Raw genomic sequence first — 17016 nt, 5'->3', positions numbered from 1 at the left:
AGGAAGAACTACAAAAACAACCGGAAAACAAGCAACAAAATGGCAATACATACATACCTATTAACAATCAATTTAAATGTCAATGGAATAAATGCTCCAAACAAAGCCACAGTGTGGCAGATAGGATTAGAAAAACACACACACACGGGCTTCCCTGGTGGCGCAGTGGTTGGGAGTCCGCCTGCCGATGCAGGGGACACGGGTTCGTGCCCCCTTCCGGGAGGATCCCACATGCCGCAGAGCGGCTGTGCCGGTGAGCCATGGCTGCTGGGCCTGCGCGTCCGGAGCCTGTGCTCCGCAATGGGAGAGGCCACGGCAGTGAGAGGCCCGCGTACCACAAAAAAAAAAAAAAAAAAAAAACCACACACACAAGATGCATCTGTATGCTGCCTAAAATAGACTCACGTCAGAGCTAAAGACACACACAGACTGAAAGTGAGGGGATGGAAAAAGCTATCCATGCAAATGGAAATGAAAATAAACCTAGGGTAGCAATACTCGTATCAAAATAGACTTTAAAACAAAGTCTGTAATAAAAGACCAAAAAAAGGGCATTATATAATGAAAAAGGATCAATCCAACAAGAGGATATAACTTTTGTAAACATATGTGCAGCTAATATAGGAGGAACTAAATTTATAAAATAAATATTAATTGACATAAAGGAAGAAATTGAAAGTAATACAATAATAGTAGAAGACTATAACACCCCACTTACGTCAATGGATAGATCATACAGAAAGAAAATATGTAAGGAAACAGTGGCCTTAAATGACACATTAGACAAGGTAGACCTAATAGATATCTACACTACATTCCATCAAAAAAAAAAGCAGAATACACATTCTTTTAAAGTGCACATGGAACTTTCTCCAGGATAGATCACAATCTAGGCGACAAAACAAATCTCAGTAAATTTAAAAACATTGTAATTATATCAACCATCTTTTCTGACCACAATGGTATGAAACTAGAAATCAATTGTAGGGGAAAAAAAAGGAAAAAACCCCTGCAAACACATGAAGACTAAACAACTTACTACAAAAATCCAATGGGTCAATGAAGAAATCAAAGAGGAAATCATAAAATACCTTGAAATAAGTGAAAATAAGAACACAACTTTCCATAATCCATAGGACACAGCATAAACAGTTCTTTGAGGGAAGTTTATTGCAATACAGACCTAACCCGAGAAACAAGAAAAATCTCAAATAAATAACCTAACTTTCCACATGAAGGAATAAGAGAAAGAATGAACAAAGCCCTAAGTCAGCAGAAGAAAGGAAATAATAAAGATCAGAACAGAAGTAAATAAAATAGAGACCAAAAAAATAGAAAAAAATCAATGAAAGTAAGATTTGGCTTTTTGAACAAATAACAAAATTGATAAACCTTCAGCCAGACTCATTAAGAAATAAAGAGGCCCAAATAAGCAAAATTATAAATGAAAGAAGAAAAGTTACAACCAATATCTCAGAAATAAAAACAATCACAAGAAACATTTATAAAGCAACAGGTGAAACAACATAGAAGAAATGAATATTCCTAGAAACATACAATCTTCCACGATTGAATTTGGAACAAACAGATAATCTGATCAGACCAATTACTGGTATTGAAATGGAATGAGTAATCAAAAAACTCCTCCAAAACAAAAGTCCAAGAGTAGACATCTTCACAGGGGAATTCTACCAAACATTTAAAGAAGAGTAATACCTATACTTTTCAAACTATTTCAAAAAAATGAAGAGAACACTCCTAAGCTCATTTTACAGGACCAGCATTACCCTGATACCAAAACAAGAAAAAGATACTACAAAAAATAATATTACAGAATATCCCTGACAATTATTATCTTCAGCAAAATATTATCAAACTAAATTCAACAATACATTAAAAGAATCATACAACATGATCAAGTGGGTTTTATTCCAGGGATATAAAGATGGTTTAATATCCACAAACCCATCAATATGGAACACCACATCAATAAAATAAAGGATAAAAATCACATGATCATCTGAATAGACACAGAGAAAACATTTGACAAAATTCAACATCCACTTACGAAAAAACTCTCATCAAAGTGGGTATATAGAGACTATAGCTCAACATGATAAAGGCTATTTATGACAAACCCACAGCTAACATCATACTCAAAGGTGAAAATCTGAAAGCTTTTCTCCTCTACGATCAGGAGCAAGACAAGGATGCCCACACTCACCAATCTATTTAACATAGTATTGGAAGTCCTAGCTATAGCAATTAGACAAGAAAAAAAAAAGCATCCAATTGGGGAGGAAAGAATTAAAATTGTCACTGTTTGCAGATGACATGATACTATATACAGAAAACCCAAAGATTCAACCAAAAAACTATTAGAACTAATAAGTAAATTCAGTAAAGTTGCAGGACACAAGATTAATATACAGAAATCTCTTCCATTTCTATATACCAATAATGAACTATCAGAAAAAGAAAATAGAAAAAATCCCATTTACAATAGCATCAAAAAGAATAAATTACCTAGGAATAAACTTAACCAAACAGGTGAAAGAACTGTACTCTGAAAACTATAAGACATGATGAAGAAAACTGAAGCCCATACAAATAATAGGAAAGATATCCCATTTTTATGGATTGAAAGAATTAATATTGTTGAAATGTCCGTATTACCCTAAGCAATCTACAGATTCAAGGCAATCTCCATCAAAATACTCATGACACTTTTCACAGAACTAGAACAAATAATCCTAAAATTGGTATGGAACCACAAAAGACACTGAATAGCCAAAGCAATCTTGAGGGAAACAACAAAGCTGGGGGTATCACATTCCCTGACTTTAAACTATATAACAAAGCTACAATAATCAAAGTAGTATGTTACTGGCACAGAGATAGACACATAGACCAATGGAACAGAATAGAGAGCCCAGAAATATACCCACTCACCTATGGTCAGTTAATCTACAATCAAGGAGGCAAGAAGATACAATGGGAAAAAAATCATCTCTTCAATAATTGGTGCTGCGAAAACTGGACAGCTCCATGCAAAAGAATGAAGCTAGATCATTTTCTCACACCATACACAAAAATAAACTCAAAATAGATTTAAGACCTAAATGTAAGACTTGAAACCATAAAACTCCTAGAAGAAAACAGGCAGTACACTCTTTGACATTGGTATTAGCAATATTTCTTTGGATCTTTCTTCTCAGGCATGGAAAACAATAGCAAAAATAAACAAATGGGACCTAATCAAACTTAAACTTTTGCGCAGCAAAGGAAATCATAAACACAACAAAAGACAACCTACTGAATGAGAGAAGATATATGTACATGATGTCTGATAAGGGGTTAATGTCCAATGCATAAAGAAATCATACAACTCAATATCAAAAAACAACCCAATTAAAAAATAGAGGACCTGAATAGGCAGTTTTCCAAAGAAGATATACAGATGACCAAGAGGAACATGAAAATATGCTCAACATCACTAATCATCAGAGAAATGCAAATCAAAACCACAATGAGATATCACCTCAATCCTGGCAGAATGACTATTGTCAAAAGGACAGGAAATAACAAGTGCTGATGAAGTTGTGCAGAAAAGGAAACCCTAGCACACTGTTGGCTGGACTGTAAACTGATAGAGCACATGGAAAATAGTATGGAGGTTCCTCAATAAACTACAAGTAGAACTAAAACATGATACAGCAGTTCCACTCCTTGGTATATATATAAATAAAACAAAAACACTAACTCAACAAAATATGCATTCCAATGTTCATAGCAGTATTATTTATTTTTTAAAATTTTTATTGGAGTACAGTTGCTTTACAATATTGTGTTAGTTTCTGCTGTGGTAACATATTTAGGTCACCACAGAGCATTGAGTAGAGTTCCCTGTGTTACACAGTATGTTCTCACAGTATTATTTATAATAGCCAAGATATGAAAGCAACCTAAGTATCCATCAATAGATGAAAAGATAAATAAGATGTGGTATATATACACTATGGAATATTACTCAGCCATAAAAATATGAAAATTTGCCATCTGCAACATAGTTGGACCTGGAGGATATTATGCTTAGTGAAATAAGTCAGACAGAGAAAGACAAATACTGCATGTTTTTACTTACATGTGAATCTAAAAAATAAAATGAATGAACGTAACAAAACAGAAACAGATTCACAGACACAGAGAACAAACTAGTGGTTACCAGTAGAAAGAGGTGTGGGGAAAGGGGAAAGATAGGTGAAGGAGACTAAGAGGTACAAACTAATAGCTATGAAATAAGTAACTTAGAAGTATGTAATGTACAGCTCAAGGAATATAGCCAATATTTCATAATAACTTGATATGGAGTATAATCTATAAAAATATCCAAACATTATGTTGTACTCTGAAAACTAATATAACATTGTACGTCAACTAAATTCAATAAAAGAAAAAAATAAAACATATCTGTTAAGTAAAATATGTATATATGTATATATATACACAAATATCCAGTACACATTTGAAAATGTGCTGAATTGCATTAGTCATTATAAAAGCGTTAATTAAAAACCACAGTGAGCTACCACTACACAATCACTAAAAAGGCTAAAATATAAATGGCTAAGAATATCAAGATTTGGTGAAGATGTTCAGCAACTGGAATTCTCATACACCGGTGGTAAATTGGTACAAACATTTTATAGAAATAGCTTTAGTAAAAAATACTCAATTGTCTAGCAATCCCACACCTAGATAGATATGTATCCAAAAGAAACGTATTACATTGTTCCTAGTAGATCTAATGGTAATAGCCGATAATTGAGGAAAACCTAGACACCCTTCCATAGTATTCTCCTATGATGGTATCAAAGGTTGAATTCTCTGGAGGACGGTTCTGAGATGGAGCTCAGAATCAATTCAGGATGTTTATTATGGATCAAAACCTGTAAAAAGAAGGGAAAGGAGGTACTGATTGAACAGAGGAGAAGTGGAACTTTGATGCAGGACCAACAAAGCCCCATTCAGAAACAGGTGGGAATCCTGGTCATGAAGATTACCCATAAGAGTTGTCTAATTTGGATTGAAATATCTGAGACTCTGTAACATTTGTCACACTCAGTAACCAGATGTGGACTGTGCCAAGGAGTGCATAAGGGAGGAGATTCTCTGCAGCTGAAACAGAACCTGCAGAAGATGACAGCTGGAGACCATTTGCAGACAATGCTCCTGATAGCTGCACAACTAGTCTTCCTTGAAGGAGGATCTGAGCAGTCCATCTCAATGTCCTCAATTAATGGAATATTCTATCTCCAATGACAATGAACAAACTATTGCTATATTAAACATGGACAAATCCTACAAACATCATGTTAGTTGAGAAAAAATGGCATAATTCTATTTATATGAAGTTCAAAAATAGGAAAAGCTAAACTTGATTTTTAAAGCCAATATGTGATTACCTAAGGGGAGTGGTTAGTGACCAGGAGGAGCCAAGGAGCTTCCTGGGTGACAGTGATGTCTAGCTATCTATTGATTGCATTGTACAAGAATGTGCTCACATTGTTAAAAGTAACTCAACACTATTCCTTATGATTTGTTCACATTTCTGTATGGACTTTATGTGCTAGGAGAAGGCAAATAAAAAGTGATTGATAGTTATGCTCCCAAAAGGTAGCAACAACTTCCATAGAGCAGAAACAATAGGTAATGCAAGGAGAGACAGATAGAAACCCACTGATCACAGGGATTATACGACACTTCTCACAATTAAGCGGATAACATAAGGGTAAACGTAGATGATCTAAAAAAAACAAACCTAAATCAAAAGTATGTGGTGTATATATATATATTAGAACCATGATGAAAATACACTTTTTCTAATGCTTATGGAACAGTAAGAACTTCCCTTATATTAGACCACACACAAAAGCACATCTTAATAGTTCCTAAAGTATCAAGGTAATGGAAACAGCACAATGAAAAAAACCCAATATTAATAACATTTCAGAAATGAAAAGGCCCTTACACCAGTAGGTAAAAAATGACCTGTTAAAAGGGAAATACAAAGCAAATTTGGAGATTTTCTTGAAAATAAAATGAACGTAAATGTATCAAAATTTATGGGCTACAGCATGAAATGCAACTCTTTTAGACATACACCAAGCCTTATCAAAACTTGGTGAATTTTGGAGATTAATCCTTTGTCAGTTGCTTAATTTGTAAATACTTTCTCCCATTCTAAGGGTTGTCTTTTCATCTTGTTTATGGTTTCCTTTGCCATGCAAAAGCATTTAAGTTTCATTAGCTCCCATTTGTTTACTTTTGTTTAATTTTCAAAAATAAATTACTCTAGAAGGTGGCTCAAAAAAGATCTTGCTGTGATTTATGTCAAAGAGTGTTCTTTCTATGTTTTCCTCTAAGAGTTTTATGCAGCTCAATATCAAAAAAACAAACAACCCAATCAGAAAATGGGTGGAAGACCTATAAATAGACATTTCTATAAAGAAGACATACAGATGGCCAAGAGGCATATGAAAAGATGCTCAACATCACTAATTATTAGAGAAATGCAAATCAAAACTATAATGAGGTATCACCTCACATTGGTCAGAATGGCCATCATCAAAAAATCTACAAACAGTAAATGCTGGAGAGGGTGTGTTGAAAAGGAACCCTCTTTCACTGTTGGTGGGAATGTAAATTGATACAGCCACTATGGAGACCAGTATGGAGGTTCCTTAAAAAACTAAAAATAGAATTACCGTATGACCCAGCAATCCCACTACTGGGCATGTACCCTGAGAAAACCATAATTCAAAAAGACAATGCACCCCAATATTCATTGCAGCACTATTTACAATAGCCAGGTCATGGAAGCAACCTAAAAGCCCATCAACAAATGAATGGATAAAGAAGATGTGGTACATACATACAATGGAATATTACTCAGCCATAAAAAGGAACAATACTGGGTCATTTGTAGAGATGTGGATGAACCTAGAGACTGTCATACAGAGTGAAGTAAGTCAGAAAGAGAAAAACAAATATCATATATGAACTCATGTATGTGGAATCTAGAAAAATGGTACAGATGAACCTGTTTGCAAGGCAAAAATAGAGACACAGACATAGAGAACAAGTGTATGGACACCAAGCAGGGAAAAAGGGGGCTGGGATGAATTGGGAGATTGGAATTGACATATATACACTAATATGTATAAAACAGATAACTAATGAGAACCTGCTATATAGCACAGGGAACTCTACTCAATGCTCTGGGGTGACCTAAATGGGAAGGAAATCCAAAAAAGAGGGATATATGTAAACATATAGCTGATTCACTTCACTGTACAGCAGAAACTAAAACAACATTGTAAAAAAACTATACCCCAATTTAAAAAAAAAAAACTTGGTTAATTGAGTCATACTAATATTTTTTCTTCTTAGAATATTCTTTCTTCAATTTCTCCCTATTAGAATCCTATCCTGCATTTCAGATCCATCTCAAATTAACACTTTCATTGAACATGTCTCTTTGTGCTCCAAAACCAAATATAAGCTTGCCTTGTTTAATAAAGATATAAATGAATTAATTTACATTCTGTTTGATTTCAAAGGTTTAAGTAGGCACAAGAATGTATTTGTACATCTTTATGGATGTTTTATTTTCTATTGTTTCTTGCATTTTGTTTATTTGCCAATTTTTATAAATCCCCAATTTAACCCAGGAGGTAGGCCAAATTTTATACATCTATAAATATATTGACAACTTTGCTTTGGCTCTGTTAATAGATAGTACTTGATAAATATTCTAAATGAAATCAAAATTGTTGAGAAGTTACTAGTCCATTTTATTTATCCAGTCTTTATTTTCTTCATCAAGTATATTTCTTAAGTTTTAATATACAATATACAATTGCAAGTATTGTTTCAGCATTTGTATATGTACAAACTTCTATAGACTCAAATGCAGTGGCATACAACTATACACATTCTAACTCAAGTGAAATTTTTCAATTTTGAATCAGTATTTCTTTTTTTTTTTTTTTTTTTTCAGTACGCGGGCCTCTCACTGTTGTGGCCTCTCCCGTTGTGGAGCACAGGCTCCGGACGCGCAGGCTCAGTGGCCATGGCTCATGGGCCCAGCTGCTCCGTGGCATGTGGGATCTTCCCGGACTGGGGCACGAACCCGTGTCCCCTGCATCGGCCGGCAGACTCTCAACCACTGCGCCACCAGGGAAGCCCTTGAATCAGTATTTCTTCATCATTTTTGAAGAGATTAATATTTTGGATGGAAGAAACTGACATCTTTTTCCCAGTATCTCTATATGAACAATAGTCATTGGTAGCAATTAAGGGTGCCTAATGTGTGATGAGCATATTTTAGTTCACCCATGACTTTCTCTCTTGCTTCTTTTATCTCTTAATAATAGACTGATAACTTTTAATGTTATACCCCATTCCTTTTTATAGTAGAAGCTCAGGGCAGTTCAGGTTGAATTTTCCCAAATGCTTTGATAATTATAAGAACGTTTCTGGTATGTACGTGAAAACTACTGGTATAGAATCTAATATGTCACTATGCCAAAGAATAAATGGTGGCAGCATTCCAGAAAGGATTGAATACACTGAATAGTTGTTAATAAGGTTGTTACTCAGGGGTGATTATTCTCTGTCATTTTCCTTCTCTGTGCTAGCAACTCCAAAAACAGTTTCTCTAATGAATTATTGAGTCAGCCAAGATAAAATAATATAAATGAACATACAAAAATGTCTACCAAGTGATACAATCCTAAAGACTTTTACAGACTCACTTATTATGTAAAATAATTTTAGATAGCCAAAGAACACAGAAACAATAAGATGAATAAGTACTACCCTGTGACACAAGAATTATAAAAATATTAGTTATATATAAACATGGTCTTAGTAAAGGTACAGTTCAACTATCTGGTTTAGACTGTGAATGTAGAGGAAGCAAAAAAAAAAGTAGCTATTTCATGTCACCAAGTATAAAGTCATTTTTACAATGAAGGGAGCTGATGTTCTTATTTCACAAAAATTAGTCACTTGATTCACAACTTAGACATTTATAAGGAAAAACTTGTACTGTGATACTAGTTTTGATAGATGCTTCCCACAACCAAGTGGGAAAATTGTACTAATGTGCTTTCTTCTTTAAGAATTCTTGCATCCCCTCTTTGTTTTCCATGACAAATATATACTAGAGACAAAAAATGCTAAACTTTCAGGTAAGAAAATGTCACTGAGAGAAAAATAAAGATGTTAAGGTCATTAAGTTAAAGAAATGATTTTAGATACTTCTTTGTCTTTTTTATCAATATGGATACAAATTGTCTCCTTCATAAAATCCTGAATTTTTCAAGTATCAGCTATTAGTTTTTTTAATCATTTACTCAGAAATATGCCAATGTGCTATATATATTTAAAAATCATCTTTAGCCTCAAAATGATTACTTAGGTATCACTTACTATTAAGAAGTATGGGCTTTATTGTTCAATACTTCTGTGTTTTACTTACTTCCTTGACCTGCTGTTTTGTCTTGGAAAATTTAGTTTACTGCTTTGAGCTTCAGTTTTCTCATATATAAAATGGTCAAAAACAGCTACTTTATAGTGTTAGTCTAAGAATTAAGATAATAAATAAAAGGGTCTTGCAGAAGTCTGGCTAATGTAACTGCACAATAAACAGACACCATTACTATACAGCATAATATCATTAATTCTACTGTTATCATAAAATATTGCACCTGTCACACTATCTCCTTTAGATTTTTCTTAAATTTTTCTTCAGCAAACCCTATGGTTATTTTCTAAACTTCTATGAACACCAGGGTGCTGGGGTTATAACCTGCAACAACAAGAATCTAGAAAGATACAGCCTTCACTCAACACATGAGGGATAAACTTGCTCTCTTCTTTACAATGGTAAAATAAGTGGTCTTTGAAGTTTGTGAAATTAGTAGTTATTTCAAAGTTTACTTAGTAGAAAGAAATAAACCCTCAGTTAAAAAAACTTCAAATTACAAAGCACAAATGGTGTGTTTAGCAAATATTTAATAAACAAAGAATAAATGGAGTGAGTGGCCTGAAATATATTACTTTAAGGGCTTCCCTGGTGGCGCAGTGGTTGAGAGTCTGCCTGCCGATGCAGAGGATACGGGTTCGTGCCCCAGTCCGGGAAGATCACACATGCCGCAGAGCGGCTGGGCCCGTGAACCATGGCCGCTGAGCCTGTGCGTCCGGAGCCTGTGCTCCGCAACGGGAGAGGCCACAACAGTGAGAGGCCCGCGTACAGAAAAAAAAAAAAAAAAAATATATATATATATATATATTATTTTAATACCTCTTCCTTCATGCTGCACTGGACCATAAAGTCCTCCACTTTCTAGTGACTAATATAATTAATTTACTAATTGCTCATAGAGAGTTCTTCCCTTGTAGGCTCTAACAGACAGGTCTTCACGCCTATTTGGTATTTCCTGTCTTGCTTTCTCCTTAAAGAAATTCTGCCCCTTTGGTGACATAAACAGTTAATGAGATTATTATGGTCTATTGTTTATTCATCAAAGCATGCATGCTTTTATCATAAAAACGAAAATCTTGCTGTCAGAAAAGTATTAAAAACATTAAATTGTGACATAAGAAAATTTGCTCAATTAGTGCTACAACCTTATATAAATCACTTAATTGTTCCTGTATAGGATATTTATGTTTAAATTGACAAGATGTTACTAAATTGACAAGATGTTACTAGAGATCGATAATGAAATATTCAAGTATTAGAGAAGTTTAAGGAAATTATCTAGATATGGCAGTATAGCAAATGACATAATGAAATGAAAATAAGTGTTACGTGAATGTTTATTTTTGCCATTGGTTGCATACAAACAATTGCCATACATACAACAAACCATTTTCTCATTCTCTTCTATTCCCTTTTCCACTATCACTCAGATCACCTTCCTTAATCTCTGCTCCCTCAAAAGCAGAAGCCAAGGTAAGGATCAAAGTGCAAGCGGTTTTTCTGAGAGATGCAGAAACAATCTCAGAGCAGTAGAGAGGCGAGATGGGAAAGGGTAGGAAGCCAGCACCCACAGAGATCAACTAGAGTTTAACCACATGGAGAGATTATGAGATAGGATGTAAACACAAGTCTTAGGGTTTTTGTACCCTAGGAGTCAAGGGAGAGGGAAGTGGGGTGTATATATACTGACTCCTGATCCTCTTGGAGATTATGCTACACCTGGGGAGTGTAATTCCCTGGCATGTCAGTGTGACCCCGGAGGGAGAGAGGGTTTCAAATTAAAGCCCTCAAACACCAAGATGCGTATCTTGCAATCAGAGTATGGAGCCTACTGGAGTAGGCTGTTACAGTAAGGTACAAATATTTGGGGCAGGGAACTTACAGCATCTGTACACCGACTTCATAACAGGCGCAAAAGATATGTTACTCTGCAACTGTCACAAAATTAGCTAAGAGAGACAGAGACAGAGGAGAGAGAATTCAAGTGAGCTTTTTTCCTCTCCTATGACTGTCATTTTCCTATTTTATAAGGATGACATAAATAAAATTATTTAAAAGTCAGTATCTTTTCATATATCCATATTTGTTATAAGTAGATATACAAGTAGATACCCACCTAAATACTGCAGAGCTCAAGAATTGTAAAAAAGAAGAGGGTTGGTTTGGAGAGAAAATGGTGGGATTCTTATTAATTTCAGAATTATTTAAACTCAGTTTTATTTTCATTTTTTTTAATTGTATGCAAGTGAATGAAAAAAATTTTCACATACAAGCTATTTTCATACACAAGCAGTTTATACAGACAGACTTCAGAGTTATAGAGAAAAGGTTCACATTCCTTTCAGTGACAACATCCGTTATACACTCCAGTGGAAGAATTTGTTTTTTCTGTTTATATATTCAGATAATAATAACAGATTATTTCCTAACAATGGTTTTTTTAATCTCTTTCTCTTCTTTATCATTGTGGAATTTTTAATAAGAATAAGCAGATCTGAGTTTTGACCCACAGAAGTGGAGAGCAAGTACATGGACAGATATGTCTATAGTCTCCAACAGTCTTCGCAGCCAGAACAATTACTCAGGTTAATGAGGTATCCAAGCTCATGAGTGTCTGATGCGCGGCATTTGACACCCACCAATTTAATTCCTAGACTCATCAACTTTTAGTGGGAGATTAAACTATGGCTAAAGTAGGAGTAAATGCTCGTAGACTCTACAATTTATCACGATATTAATAATAACAGATCGCAAATGATCAAATCCACAAACTCTTTTACTTCACTTATATTTTATCATAAATATATAAGCAAGCCTAAAAACAAAACCAAATGATATAATTTTTTTTAAAGACCACATTATTTTCTGTTGTTCATAAGCATTCCTATTTCTAGTCATTTATATTCATACACCTGTGTCTACCATGATGTATATTGCCCTCTTTACTCATGTTCAAATAGTGATGACCCCAAAATATGACAATATACACTATCATTTTATAAATAAACTTTTTTCATTTTAGAGTGGTTTTGGATTTACAGAAAATGTGTAAAGACTGACAGAGGGTTCCAGTTTACCCCACAGCCAGCTTGCCCTATCACTAACATCCTACATTATTATGGGACATTTATCACAAGTAATGAACCAATGTTGATATATTCTTATTAACTAAACACCATACTTCATCTGGATTCCATTAGTTTTTCCTTAATGTCCTTTTTCTACCCCAGGACCCAATCCATGTTACTCTATAACATTTAGATGTCATATGTCCTTGGTCTCCTCTTTACTGAGGGAGTTTTTCAAAATTTCCTTGCATTTGGTGACTAAGACTTTTGATAAGACTGCTAAGATATTTAGTCTTAGTCTAAGACTAAGACTGCTCAGATATTTTCTAGAATGTTCCTCAGTTGGGTTTGTCTGGTGTTTGTCTGATGGTTAGAAAAAAGTAAATTTTTAGGTTTTGGGGAGGAAGATGACAGAGGTAAAGTACCATTGTCATCCTATCAGATGAAGGGTACATATTTCAACATGATTTAACACTGATGATGTTAACCTGATCACTTAGCTGAGACAGTGTTTGTCATGTTTCTCCACTCTAAAGATTTTGGTTTTGTTTTTTCCTCTCCATACGCTGCTCTTTGGAAGCAAATCACTAAGCTCCACTGACACGTAAGGGATGGAGTATTAAATTCCACCTCCTTGAGGGATGGGTACCTATATAATTCATTTGGAATTCTTTTGCGCTTGAGATTGCCATCTCCTCCATTTATTTAACTATCCAATCAGCTATTTATATCAACAGAAACTCATGAATATTTATTTTCTACTTTGGGTTATAATCCAATAGTATGTTATGTATTTTGTTGCAGCTTTGGCAATATGTTATGTATTTTGGGAGCTCCTCCAGGTTAGTCCTTTTAACATACCTCCATCATTTTTTTTTTGAGCACTTCTTCAATCATATCTTAAATATTCAATTATGATCAATAGGTAGGGAGAAAAGCAACTAACCAAACAAGTCTTGACACCAGACAGGTTTAACAAAGCAGAAGTTCCTATTCCCTAAACATTACAGTTAAATTTGTGCTTCATTTCTGTTTGTGTATAGTACATGCAGATCTTGATATTTGAAAGTACTGAGACCTGTTATACTAAGGTATGTTTTACTCTGTCTTTTGACATTACGTTATGTCAGAAATAATTTAGATTTTATTTACAGTGAACATGAATTTTAATTGATCTTTGAATATAACCATGTACATTTATGGTATTTACTATGTATTTTTCAATGCTTATTAACTATGGATTATTTTAAAAATCACTGGTCCAACAAGATATATATATGAGATATTTAAAAAGAGCATTTCCCCAATAAAGATTTTTGTTCTCAAGATACAATTTAAAAAACCACCTTTACTGGATCTACAAATCATACATTGAATATATTTTTAAATGATTGATAAAGCAAATAATTTTGTAAAAAAATGGTCAAACTGTACAGGTTAAGCTGATTTCCCATGAATATTATGCTCACAATCCACCCTACTCTGTAAAGATAACCACCATTACCAGTTTACTGTCCTCTTTCTCAACTGTTCAATATAGTTACAAACTTATTTAAAAATCTAAGGAAAAACATAGTATTGTTTCTATTTTCATTTTAAATACCTTCTCTGTAACTCATTATTCCCACCGTGAATTGGGTCTAACAGTATTTATGCCTTATAGGATTTTGGGAGGACTGTTCCTGTTAAAATGATTCATTCTTAGGTCAACATCTGGCATACAGAAGCATATAGAAGTTTTTGAAATATACTGAGAATATTTTTATAAATACACATAAAACATCTTTTAATATTTTTCAACCATTGCATTGGATTACACAGAATATGTGTCTGTATATTTAATTCAAATAATAACTTATGGATGAATTTTTACATTTGTTTCAAATTTTGTTTACTATTTCAAATCACTCTGTCACCATCATTCTTGTGAAAGTTGCTTTGAACGTATATGTAAGTGTAGAAATGTAAGTATGTGGTACTTTAATAGGTATTGTTAAAGAGCCCTCCAACATGCCTACAACTATTTATACTCCAACATTTATATCAAATGCTACCGACATTGGATATACTCGAACTTTCCATTTTTTGTCACGCTGATTTGTAAATAAGGGCATTTCTTAATGTTAGTTGTAACTTCCTTGATTACCAGCAAAGCTAAACACGTTTTCATCTATTACTAAAGACTAGAATGTCTTATTCAGTAAAGTGTCAGTTCTTACTCTTTACTTCATTTTCTATTCAAATATTTGTCTTTTTCTTTCTGACGTTTTATAAATATTTTAAATATTTCCTATAAATCTCTTTGTTTTTTAACTTTTTAAGTGATATTCCTTTTTGGGTCAGAAGTTTAAAATCCATCAATGTAAGCCATCTTTTGCATTTTTTTTTTGCATTTCATATTGTGTCTAAGACTTATTTTCCAATATTTTCTTCTAATAAAGTATTTTTGTCTATTTTTCCTTAAATTCAACAGAAATTTATTTTGGTGAACAGCATTTTATGGATTTATGTTTGTTATTTTTCAAATAGTCAATTATCACAAAATGATTTATTGACCTGTTCATTCTTTCTTTAATGTCTCAAAATGCCACTGTTATAGTTAATTTGCAAACTAAACTTTTCCTGAGAGCACTATTTTATTCTACAATTTATTTCCAAAATTACCTTGGCAATCTCCTATGTTTTCCTTTTGTATGAGTTTTATAGTCAGTTCTTCAGGTTACATGAAAAGACTGTGCCAATTTCTTTAATATACTGCACCATATTTACATATGAATTAAGGGATACATTACAATGCTGACACAGAAACATATGTTCCTTTATTTAATCATCTCTTCATTTGGGCAGTTTTATATTTCTCTTTATATGGGTATTGCACATTCTTATTAGTTCTGTTCCAATATATTTTATAATATTGCTATTTCAGATGACAACTTCTTTCTCTTATATTTTGGAATAGTTTCTGTTGATGCATAATAAACCTATTAACTTTTATGTTACTACTGTATCTGCTCATATCATTAAATTCTCTTGTTTTGTTTCTCAATTGATTTTGCTGCATTTTCTATATGGATTATATTTTCTACAAATAATGAAAGATTTGTCTCTTCTTTTCCTGTGTTTATACTTTTATTTCTCTTCCACAGTCTTTATTTTACTAGAAGTCTATGGGCTTTCCTACTGAATAGTATTAATGAGGGCAGTCACCTTGCCTATGCTGCTTAATTCGAATTGCTTTTATTATTTTTCCTTTCACTAAGTATGAGTTTTGAGGAAAATCTCACTCTTTACTCTTTCTCGAGCAAACACACACACTCACATCAGAAATGGATGATGAATTTTCAAAAAAATATTTGGAGCTTCATTTGAGATTACTATATTTTTGCTTTAATATATTTATAAATATTTTCCCTTTGATGTTATTTTTAATGTTGAATTATTTTGCTATTGCAGTGCATGAATGAGAAACTTACTTGGCTATAATATGTTATTGTTTTAATACACTAATATACTTTTAATAATATTTTATTTAAGATGTACACCTCCACATGAATGTATGAGATTGACTTATGGGTTTGAGATTTATTTTGTTGTTTGCTTGCTTGATTAAAGTTAACTTGTGTGTTTTCCTCTATTCTTGTATTTTTTATGCTGCCCTTAACTACTCTTGATAGTGGGAATATTAGTATCATAAAATAAATTGAATAGCTTCCTTTCCTCTTTTGTGATCTGCAATATTTTAAGCAATTTGGAAATTATCTGTTCCCAATATTTAGACTCTAAGCATTTTTCAAACCATGTTGGCTTGGTGTCTAATGTAAATATAAACCTGTGACTTCCTTCTTATATTATTATGGATTCTCCAACTGGGGGAGTGGCAAATGTTTAGAATTTCTATAAACATAGTATATTATCCACTGGATCTAAAATAAAAATATATTAGCATTAAGACTTAAACAGTAATAGCTTTTATTTTTTCAGCCTGAAACTCTCATTATTAAACCCACTGTGTGGGTTTTCAATCCTGAATCCAGCCAAAGCTGGGTACAGGAGAGGAGAGATGAGATAGAAAAGCTTTAATTTGGTGAAATTAGAATTTTTAACACCTTTAAATTATGACTATGCATTAATACCTGAGAAGTTCTAAATATAATCTATGGCATCTGCGATCACTTTTATTTAGTGTAGGGGCAGGAAAGAGTGATCCAACAAAGCCAATTTGAAAAAGTGTAAATAAAAATAAATAATAAAGTTGCTTTCTGTTCACTCCTAACAGACTCCAGCTTGCTCTATAAACCCATTCTATCAGCAAGCAATTATATTAAAATCTTTAGGATCCAGCTCCTACCACAGTAAAGAAAATTTTTATATCTTAATATGAAGTTAATTTTATCT

The sequence above is a fragment of the Orcinus orca genome, chromosome 3 (assembly GCF_937001465.1).
Source record: "Orcinus orca chromosome 3, mOrcOrc1.1, whole genome shotgun sequence".
Taxonomy (NCBI): Eukaryota; Metazoa; Chordata; class Mammalia; order Artiodactyla; family Delphinidae; genus Orcinus; species Orcinus orca.
The sequence above is the reverse complement of the archived record's forward strand: the minus strand, read 5'-3'. Positions refer to the sequence as shown.